The sequence below is a fragment of the Saimiri boliviensis genome, chromosome 14, assembly GCF_048565385.1.
Source record: "Saimiri boliviensis isolate mSaiBol1 chromosome 14, mSaiBol1.pri, whole genome shotgun sequence".
Taxonomy (NCBI): Eukaryota; Metazoa; Chordata; class Mammalia; order Primates; family Cebidae; genus Saimiri; species Saimiri boliviensis.
In genome coordinates, this window is record NC_133462.1 from 92921079 (window position 1) to 92940137 (window position 19059).

General features: G+C 38.4%; 1 protein-coding gene across 3 annotated transcripts in view; it reads right to left on the bottom strand.

Moving 5' to 3' along the window:
- The window catches only part of SMYD3 (SET and MYND domain containing 3), a 755279-nt gene that overhangs the window by 441311 nt on the left and 294909 nt on the right, over positions 1-19059 (bottom strand). The window lies entirely within an intron of this gene.

Sequence of the window (19059 nt, forward strand, 5' to 3'; positions counted from 1 at the left end):
CATTGGCCAGGCTGGTCTCAAACTCCTGACCTCAGGTGATCCTCCCACCTCGGCCTGCCAAAGTGCGGAGATTACAGGCCTGAGCCACCACGCCCAGCCTCACTGTGGTCTTGATTTGCATTTCCTTAATGACTAATGAGTTGGGGCATCTTTTCATGTGCTTGTTGGTTATTTGCATATCTTCTTTGGAGAAAAGTCTATTCAACTTCTTTGCCCTTTTATAAACTGGGTTATCTGTCCTTTAGTCATTTTTAAGCAAGGCACTCCAATATTCTGAAGCATATTCCTTTAAGCAGGCAAAATGCAGTGGTCAGGGAGTTGTGCTAAGAAACCAGACTGCTTGGGTTTACTCTACAACTTGGTCACTATGTGACCTTGACAAAATTATCTCTCTGAGCCATAAAATCTTAATAGTAAACCTCATGGATATGTGTTAAATATTAAATAATCAATGTAACATAAACACAATAGCACGTGACACATAGTAAAACCTATAAAATGTTTCAAAAGCCAATAAAAGCATATACAGATAGCACCTTCATGTAATTACATGTGTAGTTCCATAAGGATGGGAAAAATGAATGAACCTCTACCAGATTCAGCCATGTAAGGGTAGAAAGAACTTCAGGGAGGAAGTCGCAGTTTTTTGCCTCCATGTTAAGACAAAAATGGTTCCAAAATAATGAAAAGCACTACACAAAATATTAATTTTTAAATACCTTTTTAACAACATAGGAAAAGCGTTCTTCCACTTTTGCGAAGGAGGTAGAAGCAAAATCTGTGAAGAAAATTTGGCTGCAGACACCCAAAAGGGACAAAACCTTCTACCCTGTCACACATTCCTAGGAATTAAAAAGAATGGAGAAAGTTTACAAGCTGTGGTATTTTATAACTGTTACTTCTTTGGAAAGGTTCTTTTTCACTGTTAGAGGAAAATAAACCATAGTATATTGCTGAGAAGTATTAAGAGTCATTCCTTTCTGTACACACACGAAAATTTACTGCACCCAGAGGAATCATGTCAAGCAGTCTACCTGCTTGGGTCTAAAAGTCACGTATATTGTTCCGGCAAGTCTACCTCGCTGCCATTACACTCTGGCCAGTTTTAGAAAGGAGTGTTCAGTGAAACAAATGACACCTATACAATATCAATGTAAAAGGCCCCTGTGTTCCAATTCTATCCTATACTTGGAAGACAAAGGTTCTTTCAAGGTAGGAGGTGCAACATCACTTGTTATGTACTCTAGTCCAATTAAATTTGCAATTTGTAATATACAACTTTATACCTATAATTCCTTCTGTCATTTTACATTGCTTTAATATGAAAAGAAGTCTCCACTTCATTTGAATTCCTTAGAAATCTTGGGTTTTTTAAAAGCTTGTGTGTCCTTTCCTACATCCGTTCCACCTACACAAATTTAACACTGACAGACTATTAAGTTGGATAGCAATCCATGCACTCTGCAAAAGACAGATGCCAAGGCACAGGAGTCATGGGTAAGTTCATGTTTATTTTCCATACTGTAAAGAACAGGATGGAAGATGGGGTCAGAAATTGTAAATCAAAAGGAAAAACGCCAAAGTTAATTTAACAAATAAAGAGAAGGAAAATTAGTGAAAGTCAGTTACAAGGCAAAAGACTTTCTTTAAAAAGAACACACACACACACACACACACACACACACACACACACACACCCCAACCTGTAACAATATATATGAAAAGGGCAAGCTTAAAAGGTAAACTATCTAAAAACAAAATAATGTTTCTAAACTAGCAAATAGAAGTCCTAGATTTGTTGCCAAAATGCTCTTGCTTGTCCCAGACAACAGGTAAAAAAAGATGCTTCAGGGGCAGAACAACAATGGACAGCACTAGGAGACTCAAATTTGAGTTCCCCCTCTAGAGATACAGCAAGGCCTGTAACCCCAGCACTTGGCCAAGGCAGGTGGATCACCTGAGGTCAGGAGTTTGAGACCAGCCTGGCCAACATGGTATAACCCCATCTCTACTAAAACTACAAAAATTAGCTGGGCATTGTGGCATATGCCTTTAATCCCAGCTACTTGGGAAGCTGAGGTGGAGAATCGCTTGAATCGGGAGGTGAAGGTTGCAGACAGCCAAGATTATGCCACTGCACTCCAGCCTAGGCAACAGAGCAAGACTCTGCCTCAAAAATAAAATAATTTTTTTAAAAAAAGGATACAGCAAGAAATCTTAGGTCTAAAACGTACCAATAAACCCGTTTTTCATAGATTATGGAAATAATTTTGATTTTCAAGTTTCAATCACAGAACCTGAATGTGTTACAGTTTAATTCTGAGTCGGCATCATTCTTGGTTTTTGATCATTATAGAAAATACAGATGCCACAGAATAACATAAAAGAAAAAACAGGAATGTTATATCATACAAGTTAAGAAAAAATAATTCTGGTGTTATTTCCTGATTATCAAAAGCAATAACTAAATAATATACTTTTCATTAACCTAAAATCAAGAATTATCACACTGATTTTCTCCCCCCTCCTAGAAATATGCCCAGTTAAAAATATCAGACTGTTATATATATTATATGTTATTTAAGCCAACTATTATTGCAGCACAGTTATTTTCCATATTACTAAATATGCCTAATGCTTGCATGTAACTTCTCTTTACATTTATTTATAATTCATTTAACCACTCCCACACTGCTTAAGTTTTTTGGTTTGTTTTTTTGCTATTAAAAAAAAAAGTACAATTACTAGTTTCAACAAACAAGGATCACTATGAATAATTTTTTCTTAATTTTAATTTTTCTTTTTTCATTGGCCTACTTAAAAATTATACTATAATTTCTGACTCTTGATAAATATTTCTAAATATGCTTGTCTCAAAATATGAATCAATTTATACAAAAACAGTAGTAATATGAGATTGCCTGTCTTAACTTTCCCTATGATTTGAACATTAACATTTCCTTTTAATTTTTGCCAAATGGCATTTCACTATCACCTTTCATTCTTCCAAGTGAACACTAAAAATTTATCTGGAAAAGTGCTTTCAAAAAATGTAGTCGACAAAGACTAACATCTTACAATGCTCAGTCTTATCATCTACAAACATATGATGTCTTTCCAAGTAATCGTCTGCATTTCTTAAAAGTTTACAGATTTCTCTGTATATTCTTGCAGTACTTATGGCTTCTCACTACTGTATTACAGAATGTTTCAGTTTTTTATTTGCAAAATTCATGTCATTTTCCAAACAACCCTCTGATCTTTTTTTTTTTAAACCAGAAGATTATTTTCTGTGGTTTCTTTTTTTTAAACTCCAGAGAATATACCAAGTAATTTCTATGGTTTCATAGCCTACATATTACTATTTTAAGATTATAAATTTCTGAGTATATATTTTTTTCCTTTCTGTGCATGTTATGTTTCTCTATTCTAATTTTCTAAGTAGTTTTGATTTCTACTTTGGTCTAGTAAAGTTTCTTTGTTCCCAAGTACTGGGTGAGGTAGAACGAATGTTGTCTGTATATAATCAATTGAAAAAAAAGGTGTATTTCTTTTATAAAAGATATTAAGTTTATTCCATTTATTGCTTTTTGCTTAAATTATTTTTATATGACATTAATATAATCCCTTCTTAATTTCAATTTTAATTTGTCTGATTCACCTTTGCATATCCTTTTGCTTTAAATTATAACATTTCAGCTCACTTTTTTTTTCAGGGGGATGGGGGTAGCAAACGCAGGTGTCATCACTGGTCAAGAGCTTATACCTTAGAGAACTGGAGTACTGTCATGCGTTCTTAACAACGGAGACACTTGCTAAGAAATTCACTGTTAGGTGTTTTTATCCTTGTGTCAGGATCAAACCTAGATGATACAGACTACTACATACCTGGATATATGATATTGCCTATTGTTCCTAGGCTACATACCTGTACAGCATGTTACTGTACTGAATACTGCAGGCAACTGAATACAATGGTAGGCTTTCATGTATCTAAACTTATCTAAACACAGAAGAGGCACAATAAAAATACAGTGTAAGGTTGGGCATGGTGGCTCATGCCTATAATTCCAGTGCTTTGGGAGGCCAAGGTGAAAGGATTGCTTGGCTCCAGGAGTTTCAGACCAGCCTGGGCAACTTGGCAAGACCCTAACTCTAGAAAAACTTTAAAAATTAGCCCAGCATGTTGGCACACAACTGTAGTCATAGCTACTCAGCAGGCTGAGGCAAGAGAATTGTTTGAGCAAAAGCGTTCAGGGCTACAGTGAGCCATGATTGCATCACTGCATTCCACCCTGGGTGACACAGTATGACCTTGTCTCTTGAAGACAAAAAAAGGTATAAAAGATAAAAATGGTACACCTATGTAGGGCACTTACCATGAATGGAGCTTGCAGGACTAGAAGTTGCTCCCGGTGAATGAGCGAGTGGCAAGTGAATGTGAAAGCCCAGAACACCTACTGTACTCTACCACAGAATTTATAAACACTGTACACTTAGGCTACACTACATTTATTAAAAAGCTTTGTCATTCTTCAGTAATAATCTTAGCTTATTGTAACTTTTTTACTTTATAACTCTTTTTAACCTTTTGACTCTTGTAATAATACTTACTTTAAAACATTAACACATTATTCAGCTGTAGAAAAACATTTCCTTTTTTATAACCTTATTCTCTAAGCTCTGAAGTATTTTTAATTTTTTTTTTTTTTTTTTTTTTTTTTTTTTTTACTTTTTAACTTTTTTGTTAAAAATAAAGACAAACACACACATTAGTCTACGGCTACATGGGGTCAGAATTATGAATATCACTATCTTCCACCTCCACGTAGTATCTCACTGGAAAGAATTCGGGGTCAATAAAGGCACAGAGCTGTCATCTCCTCTGATAACAATGCCTTCCTCTGGAATATCTCCTGAAGGAGCTACCTGAGGCTGTCTTGCAGCTAACTTTTTTATTTATTATTATTTTTTTAGACAGTGTCTTCCTTTGTTGCCCTGGCTGAAGCTCAGTCATGGGATCATAGTTCATATAAGCCTCAAACTCCTGAGCTCAAGCTATCCTTCTACCTCAGCCTCCTGAGTAGCCAGGACTACAGATGCATGTCACTACACTCGACTATTTTTTTATTTTTTTGCAGAGACAGGGTCTCATTATGCTACTCAGACTGGTCTCAAACTCCTGTATCAAATAATCCTCCTACCTCAAGCTCCCAAAGTGCTGGGATTACAGGCATGAGCCACTGCACCTGGCCAACTTTATTTTTTTTTAATAAGTAGAAGGAGTGTACTGAATCATAAAAGTATAATATAGTAAATACATAAGCCAGCAACACAGTCATTTATTATCACTATCAGGTATTATATATGGCACATAATTACAGTGCTACACTTCTACAGAATGGGCAGTGCCACAGAGTTTTTTAACACCAATATCACCACAAATGCATGAGGAACATGTTATGCCGCAAAGTTATTACAGGTGGTAGAAACTTTTCAGCTCCATTATAATATTATGGGACCACCGTTGTATACACAGTCTATCCTTACCCAAAACATCATTATGCAGCCATGATAACATTTGTTTGGTTTTCTTGTTTGTTTGTTTGTTTTTAAGATAGGGTCTGGCTCTGTTGCCCAGGTTGGAGTGCAGTGGCACAATTTCAGCCCACTGCAGCCTCTGCTTCCTGGGCTCAAGAAATTCTCCTGCCTCAGCCTCCTGAGAAGCTGGGACTATAGGCACATACCACCATGCCCAGCTAATTTTTGTATTTTTAGGAGAGATGAGGTTTCACCATGTTGGCCAGGCTGGTCTCGAACTCCTCAGTTCAGGTAATCCTCTCACCTTGGCCTCCCAAAGTGCTGGAATTACAGGTACGTGCCACAGCGCATCTACATTTGTTTCTTAATAGTGGATCTATTCCAGGGGCTAAAAGATTACATGGTACAGAGTGGAATCTCAACAATTACTAATTATTAGTCATAATACATCTGCCTGTCTTTATACTTTCAACCGGCAAGTACCTGATAAATTAAACTAAGGTTTCCTGTGATCATCAGTCGATGAATCTCTGCTACTCTTAGAATTAGAAATAACTGAAATATTACAATACTTTCTAAGGTCATGAAAATCTTCTAGGTATTAATGAGAATCTGGGTTACATAAATATCCATTTGTCTACATTCAAAGCTCATCAAATTATATCCTTAAATATATACATTTTATCATTTATACATTATAGCTCAAAGTTTAGAAAGTATTAGGGGGGAAAAACTATGGCTCAAGGAATAACTGTGCCTGTGCCCTATGTAGAAAGCACACTGGTGATACAGACAAACATTCACATATTTATGAAATTATATTCAAATACAAAATATTGTGTCATCATATTTTGTAACACGGTAAATATCCCTTTATATTGCACCAAAAATTAGGCTTCAAGCTGATTTTTACACACTTATAATAATAAATTTAGTATTATCCAGCTGATAGGAGATAAAACAAAAAGTACCCATGGGTACTTTTACCATTCAGGTAAAATAAATGCTTTGTTCTTTGACATCTAGAATAATAACTGTCCACTTATTGAACAAAAAGGTTATTTTTTCCTATAAATAACCTTTACAGTATACAAATACTCTAGACTTGAAAATCCCTTTACCACCTTCAAATGCTTTCAATATTCAAATCTAACTACTTAAGTTTGAACTATACTTTCTATCACAGATCTGGAAGTAGTTTATGAACTATCAAGGAAGACAGGGGCATTCACAGGGTGGTCACTCACTCAGTTTGTCGAAACAGTATCTTTCATCCATTATGATTTTGCTAGGGAATATCTTCTCATCTGTTAAGATTTATGAACAACATTTGCTAGGGAAAGTTTCAAACATTTTTTGGAGATATTCCTGGAAAATAGAGGGCAATGTACTGGCATGTGTGATTGTCAGGTGGGAGAATTTATCAATCACTTAATTATCTATTATTCATTAAGGAGGGCTTTCAAATACAATGCAAATGAACCATGTGTAAAGTAGTCATGAATTCCAAGTATATAACAATATGCAGAACACAGAATAAAAACTTTTTTAAAAATACGTAATTTACTTGAAGGAGTTTCCTTTCTTACATTCTCTATGAAAAGCAATTTGTACTGACACAAGTTACCACATCTTCCAAGGTCTTTTAGAAGAAATATTTATACAAAAACAGCAAAATAATGAAAACCAAGTGTTTTACTCTAAACCAGGCGTCCCCAAACTACGGCCCGCGGGCTGCATGCGGCCCCCTGAGGCCATTTATCCAGCCCCCCACCGCACTTCAGGAAGGGGCACCTCTTTCATTGGTGGTCAGTGAGAGGAGCACAGTATGTGGCGGCCCTCCAGCGGTCTGAGGGACAGTGAACTGGCCCCCTGTGTAAAAAGTTTGGGGATGCCCGCTCTAAACTAATGTTACACAAAATCACTGAGATAATTTTTCATTTCATTCCATAACTCTCCTTTCCACTGAGTCCTCCAGGCCTCAGCCCACAACCCTCATCAGTAACCACAAAATAATATTCTTTTTATGTGATACGAAGTCTCAGAAATAAACTGTGGAGTCCCAAAATCAGAGGTCAGTTGGCAAAATTAGCCTTCCTCAGCTACACCCATAAGTGCCAGTGGATACAGGCCATTCCTACATCCTTTCACCACTGTCTGGCCCTCAAGAAGGACTAGATTTGGCTCTTCAGAGCCCTTGGCAGAAAGAGATGAACATTAAAAAACAAAACACTATTTTGAACTGAACTGATACTGTAACAAAAAAGTAACATTTGATTCTTTAAAACATTAGCAAAGACTTGCATGGTCTGACCCTCAGCAACAGGAAGACATATTCAAAGCAATGAGATTAATGCTTACATAGGCTTTTATTGCTGTGAGACAAGGTCTTGCTCTGTTGCCCAGAGTGTAATGTAGTACCACAGCAATCACAGCTCACTGCAGCCTTGACCTCCTGGGCCCAGGCAATTCTCCTACCACAGTCTCTTAAGTAGGCTGGCCTACAGGTGCATGCCACCATGCGGGCAAATTACTGTTATTTTTGCAGAGACAGGGTTTTGCCATTTTGCCCAGGCTGGTCTCAAACTCCTAAGCTCATACAACCTGCTCACTTTGGCCTCCCAAAGTGTTAGGATTACAGATGTGAGCCACTACACCAAGCTACATTGCCTTTTGTTGATGGCACTGGTAATACTGGCTCTTTGATGGTGACGTTAACTACTCCTGAGCTAAAAGAATGCATCTATAACATACATACATAATGTATGAATCCCCAAACTACAGACTTTAACCCAAACTGGTGAAATACAAAGGAAAAGGAAAAGAAACTTTCAATTTTTTTTAGGCCTGCTATTTGGATATTACAGGAACCACTGTGATTTATATTTGGCCTGAGGGTATAAAGATCTGATTTTATTCATGACTTGGTCAAATCTTTTCAAAACACAAGAGCCAACTATTCGTAATATTAAGAAACTAGGTAGTTTAAACCTTAATATACTCTGCTTATATATGTTCCCTTCAGTAGAAAAGTATAGGAGTATACTAGTGATAATCTCTCAATTATGAGCAAATTTACAAATTCAATGCTGTCTTCTTAAATTACATGCCATCACTTACCATCCAAACACCATTTACAATCTGAACATCATTTAAGAGTTTGTAGGCTTAAAAGAAGAACAAGAGCAAAAAAAACAACTCATTATTTTCCAAGCTACCCTTTCAATTGTCTGAATAAATTCTAGACATGGCAGTCTACTGAATAAATAAAAGCAACTATTACTCTCACTCTATAGAAAAGCAAAAAGCACAAACATGTAATCGAGAGACCACACCAAAGTAGCACTATGGAGAAGAACAAACATTTTCAGGACAGAAAATGTTTAAGAAGAACAAAGGCAGGTACATGTAATGGGCAAGGAATGAGCATGGAATTGTTGAAACGTGGGATCTAAAAAGGCGGGAACTGCTTTCTAAGTAAAGCCTAGTCCAAAAAATGTCTTGTGACCAGATCAATTTCCATTCCTTCTTGAAAGATGGAAGACATAAGTAAAACACATAGAGCTATGAGGACAGAATGGATAATGATTAGTACACAGAAAAGTTGCTACTTCAAAGGATTTAGATATTAAGTAGGGGAATTAAAGAATTTCTCTAATGACATCAATCTCAACCAGACAGATGTATTCAACATTTAGCCTCACAACTCCCAAAGGGAGGGAGTACTCTCTTGCTTCCTGCTTTCAAAAAGGGTGCTGCCTCCATTTAGTGATGTTTATAAAAATGGCAGCAGCTTCCTATTTGAATGTTAATTATTGTTATGACACACAAGATAATTTAACTTGCTTCGGTAATTTATTCATCCTTCTAATTAGATGTAGTCATTGGAAAATCTTCCAGAGTGTAATAACAGTTCCAAAGGTGAAATGGCAGGAGAAGGGAGCTTTTTCCCATAGGATCCGAACTGTACATCTGGGCTGGGTGTGTAATTGCGAATCACTTGAATGAACAATGCCAGGGACCAGAGATGGTCCTTCTGGAATCAAGTAAGTGGCAATCATGGCCTTCAAGAATTTGATGCTTCAAGAGGAAGGTAAAGCCCCAAAAGATGGTTAGAGCTACTCTTAAAAGAAGATTAAAGACTGAACTTGAATGAACCCCAGAACGATACCACACAATACCACTTTAACTCTCCTAGTCCGGGAGTCATTTACATACAGTTCAGAAATGTTGTAGACAGAGTACCAGTCAAAAATATCGCTGAAGTGGGATAGGCTCCACTAGGGTTACTTGCTCTGTGGAAGTGTTTTCGTGCTTGCCACATCATACCTGCTCAATAAATATTTACTGAAATAAGCAAATGAATGATTGGACGAGTGCATGCATGCCTAGAAAATAATAATAGGCAGAACCATTCCATGACTCTCATTAGGGCCTCCTCAGCAAGCAAACCTTTTGAAGATCCCCAAAATGAGGGAGTTTCAATAAAGAGAAGTTTCTTTGTCTTTAATAAAATAGAGCTGCCACTGCTGCTCCTGTGAGGTCTAGGTGCCAGCCTGCAACCATGTTCTACTGCTAGCCAGAAGGGAAGGTCTGAATCATATTTGTGACCAAAAAAGAAAAAACCAAAAAAACCCATCAGACTCCAATCAATGCAGAGCTGGTGGCTGATGACTGCAGCATCCCTATGAGGAGCCTGGATTGATACTGCCAAATGGATACATTAACTGAAACTACCCATGCCTTAGGGAAATGGCCAGAAGAGGCCCCATTAGTGAACAGTTCAAGTCAACCTTTTCCTGTTTCCATTACAGGACATAGGATTCAAGGGCTCAGACTATATAAACCAGTTCAAGGCCATGCAGGAATGTATGCAGAAACACTCAAGCCTCTATCCCCACCAGGAAGAGGAAGAGGGAGGAGGAGGAGGAGGAGGAGGAGGAGGAGGAGGAGGAGGAGGAAGAGGGAGGAGGAGGAAGAGGGAGGAGGAGGAGGAGGAGGAAGAGGGAGGAGGAGGAAGAGGGAGGAAGAGGGAGGAGGAGGAGGAGGAGGAGGAGGAGGAGGAGGAGGAGGAGGAGGAGAAGTAACCAGCAGAACATGCAGAAGAAACAGCTTCCACTGAGGACACTATAACCAAAGAAGAGGAGGGGTCAAGCTAATGAAAGCCACAAGGCACTGGGCTCCAGTCCTTCCACTTAATGGACCTTTTGCGAAAGGCCTTTCAATTGCCCTCCAAGAAAGCGTCTTTCCCTCTGTTGTCCTCTTCACTGTAATGTGCAAAATAACTTATTTTGGTAATGAGAGGTCTTGGTCCGTTGACATATACACTGAAAAAATGGGGGTTGTATGTATGTGTGTCCTACACATAAACATGTTAACAAATGTCACCACCACTGAATTCTGTTTTCTCAGATTGCTCTCAATTTTGCCATTCTGAAATAATGTGCTGAATAATCTTGATTTCTAATATAGATAATTAGAAAAGACATATCTACCTATATGAGAAAATATATATACACATACACAGTAGAAAATATATATACATATACATATATTAGAAAATATAACCTCTGTATATGCGTGTGTGTGTGTGTGTGTGTGTATATATATATATATATATTTGTTCTATCTTATACATTCCACTCAGGTCATGAAGATTTGATTTTGGAGGCTGATGTAAATGTTCGCCACCTGATTTTAAAACTCAGGAAGGCCGAAGAGAATGGGTAATGACTATAACTAGTTTCCAGCAAGAGATGCCTCCCTTTATAAACACCTGCCAGAACTGACATAAACAGAGAATAAGATGTAAAGGAGTCATAAAGCGACGTGATGTGCTTTAAATGCAACAAAATTATCAGGCAAGGAATATATTCTACTATAATATGTACATCATATGAGTTCTATTTGCTTCCTAGAGATAAGTGATCACTTAAGCTACGAAAATTACTGTCATTCATCTCTCTACATGCATTCCTATCCTTGAGAAGTGGTAGGAACCGCAGGCCTCTGTGATGTGTAAACAAGTGCTCTTGTGAAAAGAGGTTTCATTCCACTGAGAGAAATGGCTATGCAAAGAGAGCAGGGCAAATGAATGTCTCACCTAGAGAGTTTTAAAAATTTATAATATATATGATTGCACAGAAGAAGAAAGGTTTTCGTGTACTCTCCCTCTATCCTACCTTCAAACAGATACACTACTCTCAACTCCAGTGGAAATAAGAGGTATCCTTCACATTATACTCAGCTGTGATGCAAGAAACCTGGGTACTTACAACATTAACACAAAGTATTTCAGGCTGTCAACTGACATCCTTTCCACTCCCCAGAGCTGAGACTTCAGTAATGGCAGTACATCTGACATCCTATCTGACATATACAAGACTCAGGAAATCCAAAGAAAATATAAGTTTTATCATTTCATGATTCACACTTCGTACAACCAAAGATCTCCTCTACACAAAAACACAGAAAATGTTAGCATACCCATGGGTATGCAAATTTTCTTTTATGGTTTTATTTACAAGAAAATTCAGTTACTGAATTATGAAACAGACATATGGGGTGTACTTTGGGGATGAGTTCAAGAGGATGGAAGATGTCCATCTCAGAGATATGTTAGTACTTCTACAACCTGTATGCCAAGCACAGTGGTGACTAACACATCCTCCAGATGCTCAGACACAATACAAACCAGAGAAGTCAAGTAGAGAGATTTGAAAAGGGAATTCTAACACTAGCATACTAAATTTCCAAATAAATTGTTTAATCACTTTGTATCTTCATTTCCCCAATGATAAGGCAGAGATAATTACCTTTGCTTATTTCACAGGGATCATTTTTTTTTTTTTTTTGAGACGGAGTTTCGCTCTTGTTACCCAGGCTGGAGTGCAATGGTGCGATCTCGGCTCACCGCAACCTCCGCCTCCTGGGTTCAGGCAATTCTCCTGCCTCAGCCTCCTGAGTAGCTGGGATGACAGGCACGTGCCACCATGCCCAGCTAATTTTTTGTATTTTTAGTAGAGACGGGGTTTCACCATGTTGACCAGGATGGTCTCGATCTCTCGACCTCGTGATCCACCCGCCTCGGCCTCCCAAAGTGCTGGGATTACAAGCTTGAGCCACCGCGCCTGGCCGGGATCATTTTTAATAATAAAAAGAATTACTTGAAATCTTCAAAGAAAGAGCATTATTTTAAGCTACATATAAAAGAAACAAAGAGAAACTTGAGCCAACGGTCATAAATTCTGCCAAATTAATCTAATGTTTAGAAAGAAAGACTGGGTAAAAACTCACAACTGCTGTTCTCACCATAACTGAAATACAGCACATTACGGAGAGAGAAAGAGATCAACTTTTAAAACTCAGAAAGTTCCATTTCTGGTTACCACAAACACTCCTATCAATTCCCCACTGAAAAAACCCCTTACCATCTCCCTCCCTTTCCCTTTCTCCTACTACTACAGCCTTCTTCTCCGCTGTACTTACTCTGCCCATCTCTCAGCGTCTCTATCACCTTGTCCTCCCCTATAATTAGGACCTTACTCCCACTGTCACACACAGAACTGATCCAAAGGACCTAAGAATTCTTCTAACCAATCTCCCACATAGTAAGAAGGGTCAACTGGAGACTGAAGTGAGAACGTCACAGGCTCAAGGTCAGGTAGCCAGTTACATGCAAAGCTGGGTCCTCACCTCACGTGTGACTCCCAGTACAGTGCTCTATCCACTACTCCACACAAGTCCACTTGGGCCTGTTCACCAGCCTTATCCAAGAAATAAACTTATGAAACAGTTAGATTCACTTTGCTGTTCTTCCACCAAATAAAGCGCTTTGCATCACAACTAGAAAAATAAGATAACACTGATGACAGCAATCAGATTAGACTCCTGTATCAGGAAGACACATTAACATTTTAACCTTCTTTACCCTTAATCCATCTTATCCAGGAAGTAAGACTCATGAGCCCAATTCCATGATGAGTCTCCTCCCCAGATATTCATTCCAACGTTCAGCATCACGTCCATTAGTCAAACCTAAATCCTTCCTGATGACAATAGTGAAGCAAAATCACAATACCAGGTTTTCCAGATCTGGCTGAGAAGACACTAACTGAGCCCCTAAGTACAACGAGCATAATTAATACAGAGAAGACACATTTGGCACATTGCTAAATTTCTCTACACTCTCATTTTTAGCAGACTAAATAATTTTAGCCCCTTTAGCTTTATCGTCTTTTTATTTTTTTAATTTTTCTTTTTTTTGCTTTTTTCTAACTTTATCTTCTAAATATGTTTATGGCTTTTATCTAAGTCCCCTGTAAATTGTCCATGTTGCTTTTTGAAAGCTACAGTCCAGAACCAAAAACGGGTAGCTAAAATGTTTAATATAAGACAAATTCCATCAACAAAAGTATTGAAAAGTCTGTACAAGCCCAGGACAATCAATGAAATTTGCATGTGAAAGAGGTAGTTTTCTGACAACAAATGCTTTTCAATTAGACTAATTTATAAACTTGAGGAGTAACTAGAAACTACAAAGAAAACATCAAATGAGTCTTCAAAGCATTTTCAAGCACAAACCCAAATACAGTTTACTGGATGCCATTTAATTCGGCAGCTCTAACCCTGTAGCTAAATATAATGTTGGCATAAAAGATAAAGAAGCCAACAATGTCCAAGCTAAATCCCCTAAATATGGTCAGAGCAATGTTAAGAAGCAAGGTGAGAAATCAAGGAATATTCGAATAGAAATTCAATTTCTACAAGATAAAGAAATATAATTAAATAAAAATCCTGACTAGCTAGAAAAGAATGTCCAGCAGCAAAATAATGATAATTATTATTGTTATTATCTCACATGTGCTATTAGTATAGAGTCTCGAAAGTAACAGGCTGCCAAATTGCAAACATCAGGAAAGTAAAGTAGTAGCTCAAAATATTAATCTTATTCAAAAGATTAAGAAAACTGAGATTTCCAAATTGAATTTGAAAAGGAAATCAGGTAAAAACAGGACAGCTCGCCGGGCGCAGTGGCTCAAGCCTGTAATCCCAGCACTTTGGGAGGCCGAGGCAGGTGGATCACGAGGTCAAGAGATCGAGACCATCCTGCTCAACAAGGTGAAATCCCGTCTTTACTAAAAATACAAAAAATTAGCTGGGCATGGTGGTGCGTGCCTGTAATCCTAGCTCCTCAGGAGGCTGAGGCAGGAGAATTGCCTGAACCCAGGAGGCGGAGGTTGCGGTGAGCCGAGATCGCGCCATTGCACTCCAGCCTGGGTAACAAGAGTGAAACTCTGTCTCAAAAAAAAAAAAAAAAAAAAAAAAAAAAAGAAAAAGAAAACAAAACAGGTCAGCTCATCACAGATGAGAAAGAAGCTTCTACTATTTGGCTGGCTGTTTTAAATTAATAACCTGGAACATTTGCAGGTTAAAAGTCTTATAAAAATGGAACAGGGAGAAGTAAATGGGGTAGAAACAACAGTGTTTACACCTTCATAATAGAAAAGTATTACTAAGAGGATTTACAAGGTGCTATCATGATGTATACAGAAGTCAAAGAGCTTTCATAAATGCTGAGAAAAGGCATTAGGCATGAAGTAAAGCCAAAGGGCTGGACATAACTCCACCTACACGTACTAGATTATTCTAAACCAAGAAAGCCACCCCAAGATTTACAAAAGATCATGTTTTATTTTTCCCTAAATGGCAATATTCCCATTAGCACCAAACCAGTAAAGGCAGTTAGGTAGAAAAACCAAGAGTTAGGAGAATACAAGACACTAGTCCTTCTGGGATACTGTTACACAAATTGCTGAAACAATCTAAACATACATCTTGACCTAAAAAGGTCCCAGGCTTAAAATCCAAACTAAAAGAAAAGCAAGTATATTGCCCTTTTTTCCTATTGGGAAAACCATGTCACCACTGAAAAATTAGAACAGATAAATAGTAGTGGGTCAGTATAATGAGTATCTTTTATTTCTAGAAGCACCAGATTGGCATCAAACTCATCAACTCTTGGCTGTCTTCAACAATGACAAGGCCTCCTCTGGAGACAACTACTCCTTACCATCCTTCGTCTGTACCTCAGATGTGTGACTTCTTGCCTAACAGTATCACAGATCACAGACTAAATGTTTATGCCCTCCCCAAATTCTTATGTTGCAGCCCTAACCCTCTGTGGTGATATTTGAAGAAGGGGCTTCTCAGAGAGTAATTAAGGTTCAGTGAGGTCGTAAGGCTGGGGACCTGATACAACAGGATTAGTGTCCTGATAGACAGACATCAGAGAGCTCGTTCACTTGCTCCCTTCCTCCCTGTGGGCTTGCAAGAGGAAGGCCATGTGAGGACTTAGCAAGGAGGCACCATCTGCAAGCCAGGAAGAAAGTCCTCACTAGAAACCTAGTGGATCGGAACCTTGTCTTAGGCTCCAGTCTCTAGAACTGTGAGAAAATAAATTTCTGTGTTCTAAGCCACCCAGTCTGTGGTGTTTTGTTAAAGTAGCCTGAGGTGACTCAGACATACCTACCATATTGATGCTTAATAGTGACTACCCAAACAGCAGGAATAAAAGTTTCAATTTATTTCTTACATTTACTAATGCAATGCTCTGTAAGGCTGGATGTTTTAGAAATGCTTCTTGAACATAATAATCGTTTTTAAAAGTCTCAGACTACAATAATAGCCATCACTTTCTATAAGCACTAATGGTGTTATAAGCCAAGAATTTTTAAAGGCAAATAAATTTTTCTTCTTATCTAAAAAGCTGCCTGGAGATTGCTTACTCTTCCTTTACTCACTACTGAAAACTGTCAACAGCAATTCAAGTAATATAATTCCTGTTCTTTTTTTTTTTTTCTGGAGGTAGCCTCACTCTATCCCAAGGCTGGAGTGCAGTGGCGCACTCTCGGCTCACTGTAACCTCCGCCTCCCAGGTTCAAGAGATTCTCCTGCCTCAGCCTCTCGAGTAGCTGGGACTACAGGCACCTGTCACCAAGCATGGCTAATTTTTCTATTTTCAGTAGAGACGGGGTTTCACCAGGTTGATAATTTCTTTTTAAGAATTACAAACGACAAACAAAGTATCTTATATGATGGTGATTTATGTGCACATGTGTGGTGAAAATACCAAAAAGCACTTACGCAATTTTTATATACATGAGATACTTTAGTTCCTTGATTCTATGCCAATTTACCTAAATATTAACAAACTTAGGACAGTGGACCTTGGACCTAGAGAATATTACATTGTGGAATCACAGAATCATAAAATCATAGAATCACAAACTAGAGGTTTGTCTCAGTCAACCTCACTATTTTTTTAAATGCAGAAAACCAGAGTTCAGTACCTTGCTCAAAGTAACAAATAGCTCCTTTAATTCCCAGAATTGTGTTTTCTTACTGTATTGTTAAGCAAAAATTTTCGGTAAAGTAAAATAATAATTCTCAAAATTAATAAACACATATAAAAGATTTAACTCACTAATTAGGAAACCAGTAAGATGCCAAGACTAATTTTTTTTTTTTTTTTGAGACGGAGTTTCGCTCTCATTACCCAGGCTGGAGTGCAATGGTGCAATCTCGGCTCACCGCAACCTCCGCCTCCTGGGTTCAGGCAATTCTCCTGCCTCAGCCTCCTGAGTAGCTGGGATTACAGGCACGCACCACCACGCCCAGCTAATTTTTTGTATTTTTAGTAGAGACGGGGTTTCACCATGTTGACCAGGTTGGTCTCGATCTGTCGACCTTGTGATCGACCCGCCTTGGCCTCCCAAAGTGCTGGGATTACAGGCTTGAGCCACCGCGCCCAGCCCAAGCTTTGAAACTTTTAATTTTCTTAGTAAAAATATTTCCAGATTCAGTTCATTTTTAAGCAAGACTGCAGCCCTAAAGAGACCACAAAATTTTTTTTTCATCTTTTTTGAAACAAACGTGATTAACAAGTCATTGTTGGAATAGAAAACTATGAATTAAACAAGCAAACAAACAACCCCACAATAATGAAACCCATTCCTGGAAGATAATGACAATGCAAAGTAGAAGAAAACCATTTTTTTTTTTTTTTTTTTTTTTTTTTTTTTTTTTTGAGACAGAGTTTCGCTCTTGTTACCCAGGCTGGAGTGCAATGGCGCAATCTCAGCTCATCGCAACCTCTGCCTCCTGGGTTCAGGCAATTCTCCTGCCTCAGCCTCCTGAGTAGCTGGGATTACAGGCACGCGCCACCATGCCCAGCTAATTTTTTTTGTATTTTAGTAGAGACGGGGTTTCACCATGTTGACCAGGATGGTCTCGATCTCTTGACCTCGTGATCCACCCGCCTCGGCCTCCCAAGGCACTGGGATTACAGGCTTGAGCCGCCGCGCCCAGCCAAGAAAACCATTTTTAAGCATTAGTTGATGTGAGCACCTATTGATGGAAATATTGCTAGTGAGCCCCGCCAAAAACAGCTTTTTCATTGTCGTATCAATAGTCTTTGTGGCTCACATTCCTCACGTGTACTGAGGGCAGTCATTATAAAAAAAAAAAAAAAAAAAGTATCTAGCACACCTCTTGCTGTCAAGTTGTAAAACTTCAACTTGTTTTGGGAATGTTAAGAATTTATAATAAATATGGATTTATTAATTTACAATGAAACACTAATGGGTGAAAGGACCAGACACCCATCCTCTGACCTGCATGTTTCTTCCCTGCACAGGAAGTCAAACCATAATCAGAATGTTGTTTTGTTTGGCACCACAGCAACAGCAATGAGCGGCATACACCAAGAAGCACGTCGGATTATTCATCCATCCAACGTGTGCTGGCCACAGCTAGAAATACAGCCATGAACATCAGAGATCAGAAGCCTGAGCTTGTAGAGTTTATAACCTCCAGCTTGGACTCTGAAAAGGAGATCTCCTTGTCACAGGATCTGTGCAGGATGATCCCAGTTCTAGCTTTCTCTGGCCTAGATAATGCCCAATGGAGCCCTGCAAATATTCACTGTACTTTGTAAAAAATATTTTTTATACAATATAAAATTTTCACTTTAACCATTTTAAGTATACACTTCAATGGCATTAAGTTCAAAATGCTGCATAACCATTATCACTATTTCCAAAAGGTTTTTGTCATCCCAGACAGAAACTCTGTAATAAGTTTGCTTTTTAAAAGTGCCACAAGTTAATAACATTTCTGGTTGACATATGGTATTTTTTTAAAAAGTATCTATCTTAAGAGCTCAATTATAGGCCTGTCCATAATTTGTTTCTTTAAGAGGTCTGAGTCAGGTGTGGTGGCTCACGCGTGTAATCCCAGCACGTTGGGAGGCCGAGGTGGGTGGACTGCTTGAACTCAGGAGTTTGAGACCAGCCTGGGCAACATGGTAATACCCTATTCTCTTCTAAGAACACAAAAAAAGGCCAAGGACAGTGGCTCAAGCCTATAATCCTACACTTTGGGAGGCCAAGGCGGGCGGATCACAAGGTCAGGAGATCAAGACCATCCTGGCCAACATGGTGAAACCCCATCTCTACT